The sequence below is a fragment of the Neoarius graeffei genome, chromosome 20 (assembly GCF_027579695.1).
Source record: "Neoarius graeffei isolate fNeoGra1 chromosome 20, fNeoGra1.pri, whole genome shotgun sequence".
Taxonomy (NCBI): domain Eukaryota; kingdom Metazoa; phylum Chordata; class Actinopteri; order Siluriformes; family Ariidae; genus Neoarius; species Neoarius graeffei.
The window spans coordinates 32,825,900-32,834,804 of NC_083588.1; the positions used below are offsets into that span (position 1 = coordinate 32,825,900).

Sequence of the window (8,905 nt, forward strand, 5' to 3'; positions counted from 1 at the left end):
CCACATTTCCCTTTCCAAATGGGTTGTATTTAATTTGTTTCAAGGTGATAAAAGTAGTAATAAAAGAGCTCAGTTTCTCTCAAACTCCAGGCCCTGTAATTCACATCCGAGGAGCAAACTGATTTTATATCCATGTGCATCAGTAAAGAATTGGTTTGACAAATGTAGTTTTTGGAAGATCAAACATCTCACACGCATGCACACACATGGACTGGCTAGACTGAGAAGCAAATGAGTAGGTGGAACAGCTCATCAAACAGGGAAAATAAAAGGCTGAGTACGTCGTGCGAGTGTGTTATTGCCTGCTGTCTACTGCCTGAAAGAGGGGAAACAGGCTTGCTCTTTTATTAGCAGCACTGTGGTGTAATTGCACCCTGCCTCTTCCTGTACTCCACACTGCCAGGGAGTGGAAGGAGGGAGGGAGGAGGGGGGACTGGGCTTCTGACGTTATACAAATCGGAATTCCCTTCCGATGCACACTCGTTCACTCACTCACACCCTCGCTCTAACCCCGTCTGGCTCCCAGACACTCACTCACTCTCTCTCTCTCTCTCTCTCTCTCTCTCTTTCTTTCACACACTTGCACACATGGTGTCTGCGAGGCTGCCGGACGCTCCCTCTGAAAACTCACTGCGATCTTCAGGATTCTCTCAGTCTCTGAGTTTTAGGAAGGGAGAGTGGGAAAAAGTGCAAAAAAAGTAACAGGTAAGCATTTGAGCCTTCTCTTTTACAACTTTAAAAGTTTGGTTCAGGTCTGGAGACCATTTCTGGCATCTCACTGGAGCTCTTGTTTATGTTAAAATGTCTGTGTGGCACTTAAGCTCTGAAAGTACACTCGCTGGGTGTGTGATGGGGATGTTTGTGAGAAGGGAGGCCGGCCTTTTCAGGATGGTTTGTCCTTAGTTGGTCATGCATGCATGAGCACTGCAATTAGGAGCGAGGAATCACCCCAGTCCGCGGTGCCCGTGAAGTCCCGTCTGCCAGAAAGGTCATCTGTAAATAAGTCCTCTGAATGGGATTTCGGTCTGTCTGATAGTGTGGGTCTGTCTTTGTGTGCGCACTGACGTCTGTCAGCCAGACGTGCATTTTTGGCCGGGCAAAGCGGAGGTCGTAAAAAGTTCTGGAAGAGTGGGCTGTGAAGCCACACAGAGCGCTGAAACATTCCAGTCATTGTTCTTGGGGCTCGTAAGGCCGAGCCAGATGCCGCACAGCCTAAACAACTCGGAAGAACGGGGTATGAAGTAGGAGTGAGAAAAATATGCCCAAGGTCCCACTCTGGAGACATAGGAAAGACGAGAAAACTCTATCAGGGTGATAATTTGTCTCACATTGTGCTCAGTAAAGACCAAAGTGTTACTGCATGAAGAAAAGGAGCATGAGAGATGGAAAAAGGCAAGACTTATGGCCTTAAACCTGTCACTCTTGTCACTTTACGCTAGCTGTGGACTGGGACAAGAACCAGGAAAGAGTGTGCTAGTGGAACAAGTGCAGTGTGTGTGTGTGTGTGTGTGTGTGTGTGAGGGGATAACTTGACCCCTGACACTTCCATGGCTTTATGATGTGTGGAAGCATGGCTGGGAGTTTGGTTTACACACACACACACACACACACAGAGAGAAAGAGAGTAAAGGCGAAAGCTTTAATCCAATCTTCATTTTTCATGTTTCTTTCAGACCAAACTTTTTACCACCTCAAAGCATTTCAACCATGAGCTTTAAAAAGCAGCTTATTAAATGGAATTGGATTTGACTTTATTTGGCTTAATCGTATTTGAGAGAATAAAGTCTTTCGGCAAAATGAATCCACTTCACTCAATGTCACTCACTGCGGCAAGAATGCCGGTCGCTGCACCCTTTGGCTACTTTTGTTGAGTCATGAGTATAACGAGCTGTATATTTACAGCTTGGAATTTACAAAGTTTTTAAATAGTCTTTGACCCATAAAGTCCTCAGTAGGAGTTTCACTGCATAGTAATCAGCCTCCGAATCATTTTCAGGACATTTTCAATTTAGTAACCCATAAAAATCGGCATCCACACAAAATCTCGTAACAGAATCAAACTTGACAACGTTAACCAGCCTTGTGAGTAGAGAAAAAGAGGAACATAAATTGACAAAAGAGATTGAGGTTTGGACAGGGTGTGTACTGTTAATCGGCTTCTGTGCAACACACACACACAGTACACACAGGGGACAAGCATATCTAAAGTGTGTGGAGAAGAGGACCCAGCTGTTTCAGCTCTCCATTGGGGAAACAGCCATTATTCTCTCTCTCTCTCTCTGTGTGTGTGTGTGTGTGTGTGTGTGTGTGTGTCTGTCTGTCTGTCTGTCTGTCTGCAGGCCTACACACTCAGGCACCCACCATGACACACTGTAGTCATAGACGATAGCACATCCGAACTACACACTGATACTTTTCATCAAACTGGATAATTTAGTATAAAAGTAGACTGATCACTTCTCAGTTTTTTGTGCAATTTGTTGCTGTAGCTCAGTTCTAAAATGGCACATTGCAAGGATCTACTTATATATGAATTAAGGTGTGTCTATCGGCCTGAACGGCGGGGCGTTAGACTAAGTGCTCATAGTGTGGAAAACAGATCTCTCAGCGTTCTGAGGAAAAGTTGGATTTGTCCCTTTGCCTCAGTCCTTGCTATGTTCTCTCTCCTCTGGCATCTTCAGAGGCTGAACCACTTTTGCCACACCACCCTATGAGCTGTCACTCACAAGAGGGAAAGACTGAGCTCATTGGTGTTAAAAACCACCACTTCAACCAAATAGAGGAAAGCGGAAAGGAGGGAAAAGATCTGATGGAAAATATTAATGGATGGAGTGAGCGAGAGAGAGAATTTAAGTGTCAGGATCCTCCCTTCACCCATCTTTGCTCCATCAAGAGTGGAGGAGAAGCTTTCTAAATGGCTCAGTGTGGTTGGTGGAGGCAATTGGGAAAATGCATTTACTCTCCTTCTTCAAATAGCATCAGTGACTCAGATGATCTCTTTACTCATTTCTCCTCCTGTATTGGGTTTTGCATCACTCCAGGCCATTTCAAGTGAAAGTTCCTGAAAAAGTTTTTTCTGATTTTAGGGAATATGTGGGGAAAGAGCAAATTTATGAAAACAAATATTTCAAATAGCAGGTTTTTTTATTTTGTTGATTCAATTTTCTTTTTACAGTTTTCGCTGCACAGCCTCGTCCTGTGTGTGAAAGTGTGTATGAGTGATAACGTATGTTATCCCTTCACAGCCAGTCACACTTCCCCTTAAAAACCTCCTCTTGCATAGATGTAGAAAGTGTCTCTCTCACACACACACACACACACACACACACACACACACACTGCACTCGCCATATTCAGCTGTGGATTGAGTGCTGTAAATGTAAGTGCTGAGGGTCATTCAGCTTTTAGCATTAGACAGTAGCAACAGTGAAAGAGAGGAGGAAAGAGGTTTGGCCAGCACACTTTACTCCTAGTTTGCTTGTTGCAGTGGGACACACACACACACAATGTACACATATGCACACATAAAAGAAGGGGTTTGTTTAGGTTTAGGATAGGAGTTCCCCATGTGGGCGATTCTGCTCTTGAAATGTTCCTGTCACTGACTGTGTGGGATCGAGATGGAGTTCGAGATCAGAAGATTACTTTCGTGATAATCCCTCTTTACAAAACATCAAACAGTAATTATGAGAGCCCAGTATTTAAAAAATGAGCTTGATAATAATATATTGATTTGTGATCAGTGTATAGATTAAAAAACTACAATTACAGAGTACCTTTAAATTTATGTTAGTATTTATAATTATTATTATTTTATATAATTATTATTATGTGATTAATGGCGGCACAGTGGTGTAGTGGTTAGCACTGTTGCCTCACAGCAAGAAGGTCCTGAGTTCAAGCCCAGTGGCCAACGAGGGTCTTTCTGTGTGGAGTTTGCATGTTCTCCCTGTGTCTGCATGGGTTTCCTCCAGGTGCTCCAGTTTTCCCCACAGTCCAAAGACATGCAGGTTAGGTTAACTGGTGGCTCTAAATTGACTGTAGGTGAGAGTGTGAATGATTGTTTGTCTCTATGTGTCAGCCCTGAGTTGATCTGGCAACATGTCCAGGCCACCTCTTGCCCATAGTCAGCTGGGATAGGCTCCAGCTTGCCTGCGACCCTGTAGAACAGGATAAGCAGCTACAGATAATGGATGGATGGATTTGGCCAATGTTTTGTCCGATATCTCGTTGGGCGTAAATCCGTACAAGCAAATTATGAGATCACCTGCAAAATTCAGCAATTCTAATGAACAAGTGATTTCTTTCGATTTTACACATCTGTCATTTTACTGTCTGTGTGGAGTTTCTTATGTTCTCCCCCATGTGGGTTTCCTCTGGATTCTCCAGTTTCCTCCTTCTGTCCAAAAACAGATAGGCAGATTGGTTACGCTAAATAGCCCCAGGCGTGCGTGCGTGTGTGTGTGTGTGTGTGTGTGTGTGTGTGTGTGTGTGTGTGTGTGTGTGTGTGTGTGTGTGTGCGCGCGCTGCCCTGTGATAGACTGGCGTCCCCTTCAGGGAGAATTCTCTCATCTTGTACTCAGTGTTCCCAGCAGCCTCCAGATCCACTGCATCCCTCATCAGGATATATTAATAATATTATAAAACATTTTTTCAAAATTGATATCAATAAATGAATAAATTATGAATAAGCTATAATTATTGCTGAACTTATAATAATAATAATAATAATAATAATAATAATAATAATAATAATAATAATAATAGTTATTATTATTATTATGGAATTATGATTCAGGCAGACATATTTTGTCTAATACCCTCAATATCCTTCCAGCAAAACAAGAGCTCATATGCAAAATGTGTAGGGATTCTAATCAGCAAATGATTTTGTTGACGAATAAGGTCACAAGACAAGCTCTGGCCCTCTCTCTAACCTTGACAGTTATTAACCAGTGTGAATTTTTATTCATTTGTACTCATGAGGCTGTTCTGGTAGAAGTAACTAAATGCCTGTGACGTTGCTGTCCCTTTTGTAACCAGGCATCAGAGAGATTCTTTATCTCAAAGTAGAAGTTGATCCCTCCTGAATGAAAAATCAAGCTGATCCTGAGACGGAGCTCAGCTCATACTTCCTGTCTGACCTCACTGAGAGAAGGCCTGTCATTGAGAAGCTATTTTTATAAGCTCACAGGAAGCCTGGGTACCGGGCATTGCGAAGCTCTAAGAGGACAAGAGGTGACCACAATGATCTGCAGCTGCACGACAAAGAGAAGACTCACACTCTGAATGTACTATACGGAGCCGAACGGAGCCCGATGCCTCAGCTAGGATGACCTCACACACGTTCACACGTACCCTTCCCTCCTCCCCCTCTTCCCCCCAGTGTACCTGCTGCTGGCCAGGGGAATTCCTGGCAGAGTGATTTTTAACCTTAATGACTGAATCACATTGCCAGGGATTTCCAATGGCTGGTTTGAAGAAACAACCCAGACAGTGCATGCTTCCCCTCACAGACCCAGACAGATGCACAGACACACAACTACACATAAACATGCAGGCTCTTAATCCTACTGGAATGTGTGTGTGTGCCCACGTGAATACTGGAAGGCGCCGACACACCCTCTCGAGCCAGTATGTGCATGCACGAAGCTACTTTTACACACACACACACACACACACACACACACACACACACACACACTAATGCATATACACATACCAGAAAAATATACAGTATTGCCTCCTGGCTCCGTGGTAGCAGGACTTAACCACATGTGAACAGTGTACTGAACCTCCATGTTCACAGTGGTTAAGTTCTGCCCCCCAGAGTCAGCACACGAGTCCAGACAAGGCTTGCCCATGAGCATCTGCCAAACCATCACCCTGATCTTGATTTCTACTTTATTAAACAGATTTCTGAATATAATATCATATCTTTCCCATTATCCCAGCTAATAACATATTATTTGAACAGTTACTACGTAATCAAAAGGTTCTAGGAAGGTTAGCCTGTAACATTCCAAAAATGTTTTTGTGGTGTTCTTGATAAATCTCCATTGTGAAGTAAGGGTTTGCTTCACAATGTTATTAGAATGCTGCTAACACTACACTCCAAGCTTAACAAAAACATTATGGAAACATTAACATTCCTATGTTGCATCAATGTTGTAGGAATGTTTACAAATGTTATATAAAAAGTGCCCAGAAAACTTGATGTTCTTTGAACCGAACATTCCTGGGACTGTTTAATTAAAGAAAAAAAAGTTATTGTACCTAAAATCTAACTATATAAATGACATTTTTTCAGTCATAATATGAGTTAATTTCTTTAAGACCTTTCTTTAAAATTCTACTTTTGACACATTATCACCTTTTCCTGCATGTTTTTTATTTATTTATTTATTTATTTATTTATTTTGCACACCCAACTTCATACTGCTGACTGGTGTTTCACTGTAAAATCTCAATCTGAATCAATCTGTGGTGTCTGTCTATTTGCACATCAGCAATCTGTTCTCATTTTGTGTATTTTGTAATGTGTACCAGTTTCAGCTAGTCTTCAGTCTTTAGTTATCATCCGTCATGCATCATCAGCTTTCCTTTCAAAGCGCTGCAGAACCCAGTCAAGTCAGTCAGTCAATCACAAAAGCTGTTTGTCTGCCCAAACACCCCAAGCTGGAGTGGAAAGAGTCCTGAGGAAATATTCACCTAGCTGCCAAACTGCCAACAATAAATGTATTTAAAAATAGACCTTGTGTTAAAAAATGTTTTAAAAAACCTTCATGATGTTTATTTTTCTATGCACTACCACTTTTTTTAATATATAGTTTCAGAATGGAACTAATCATCAAAACTATCGAAAATTATAGAAATAAAATCAAAGCAAATATTTTTTGTTCATTTTGGCTGTGCAGAAAAAAAAGCATAACATATAATGCTATGAAGCAGATTTTGTAGAATTATATTTACACAAATAATTTTGCCCATGATAATGTAAGTAAGCAAGCAAGTCATTAAGAAGTATATGAAAATAAACAAACAAGATAGATAGATAGATAGATAGATAGATAGATAGATAGATAGATATTTCTCCATTACAACAGGTCTTATTGGTAATCTTTCATTTTATATGACATCTTTTGCCTATCAACACCAAATGCCATCTATCATTGATCAAAAATCTGTTCAGAATATTTCTTAACGCATATTTTCACACTACCACACCCGACATCCACATGGCTAAGTTTTCGCACTCGTGTATTATTCTTGGACAGACTCCTGTAGGTGTGTGTGGTATGTCTCAACAGCTGACTGTGTATGCGTCTGTCAGGTGTGGTTTTAGGAGACTGAGACTTTTTTTTAAAAAAAAATTCTTGGTTTATTATTATGTGCTCTCTGGAGACGGATATGCTACAACATTCAAATTCATATGTGAGTGTGCGGAGCCGACAGAATGAGTGCAACTTTTTGCATGAGTATGGATCGAAGGTCTGAGCGTGCTTAGTTCATCATCTCGGAAATGATGTCTGTTTGTCTGCAATGCTGAGTAAAATATATCCCAGTATATCTGGTATTCATCCATGTCACGCAAGGCTTGCAATTCTTCTTAATTCTCACTATAACTGAGTGAACAGTTATCTAGTCATGTCTGTTTGTTTGTAAAGCACATATTTAAAAAAAAAATAAGAGGAGTTGTTCATAGGGTACAGGGAGGAATAATGAATCAAGTAGAGAAGAAAATAAGAAAATGAAATAAAATACACTACAAACACAAGACACGGTGACAGACAGGATGGTGAAAAAACAGCGCACGCACAATATTTTATTGGGTATTGTCATTTTTAATGCATGAATTTTATTTTATTTTGCGTGTGTGTGTGTGTGTGTGTGTGTGTGTGTGTGTGTGTGTGTGTGAGAGAGAGAGAGAGAGAGAGAGAGAGAGAGAGAGAGAGAGAGAGAGCATTAAAACAATTTTAATTGTGACAATAAAAACGAAAATAAAACAAATGTGTAAAAATATAGAAATAAAATTAAGTATTAAGTTGTTTATTATTATTATTATTATTATTATTATTATTAATCACACACACACACACACGTGCAATGAATATGGATGCTCACAGATTCTCTCTCTCTCTCTCTTTCTCGCAGTGTGTGCTGGTGTTTCTTTCTGGTCTGTATCAGTGGGCTGGTCTCCTGTGCCTGCTGTGCTGATAATCAGTGTCTCTCTTCAGCTGGCTCAGTTCAGCAGGAACAGGGGCCTGGTCTTGCCAACATAACACCTTAGAGATACACACACACACACACACACACACAGATGCACGCCACCAGCCTACATTCTGAGAAAATCCACTCTCCGGCACCTTCCACAGCTGGGATCCAGAGCGAGGTGGATATATACAGTTTATTGAAGTTACGTATTAATGTGATCATATGTGATAATACGAATGTAGACGACTAATTATGGGCTGGCGCCAGTGACTTGTCCTGTGACCTCAATAAAACCGAGACATCAATAAAAGCTAAAAGGCTCCAAGTCAAACTGAGTCTGTCGCATCTGTTTCCTTGTGATCTGAGATTATCTGAAATGAGTCCAAAGCTCCAAGGCGTTCACTGTCTCTTCAGCTGTTACAGTGAGTCCTCTTGTCGTTTGTAGAGCTCAGTTTCCACCATGAAAGCAGTTGAAAACCCAGTTTAAAAAACAACATCAAGAAACACCAGTCGCTTTGTGTGACCATGGAAACCAAATACACATACACTCATTTGTGTCGGCTTACCAAATGAAGAGGAAATGCCGGCTGGGTTTGAAAATCAATCCACATTCATTTCAGTAACGTCTTGGCCTGGTTATTCAAAGATAAAAAAAAAAAATCAGTAATATGTCCATGTATTCGTGTACAGC

The 8,905-nt window shown here is 41.1% G+C and overlaps 1 long non-coding RNA gene across 1 annotated transcript; it reads left to right on the top strand.

Annotated features, from left to right (window-relative positions):
* Positions 1–452: 452 nt before the first annotated feature.
* LOC132868550 (uncharacterized) lies at positions 453–8,539 on the top strand. The gene is made up of 2 exons (XR_009650854.1): positions 453–705; positions 8,155–8,539. It is a non-coding gene; the product is annotated as an uncharacterized LOC132868550 (long non-coding RNA).
* Positions 8,540–8,905: the final 366 nt, after the last annotated feature.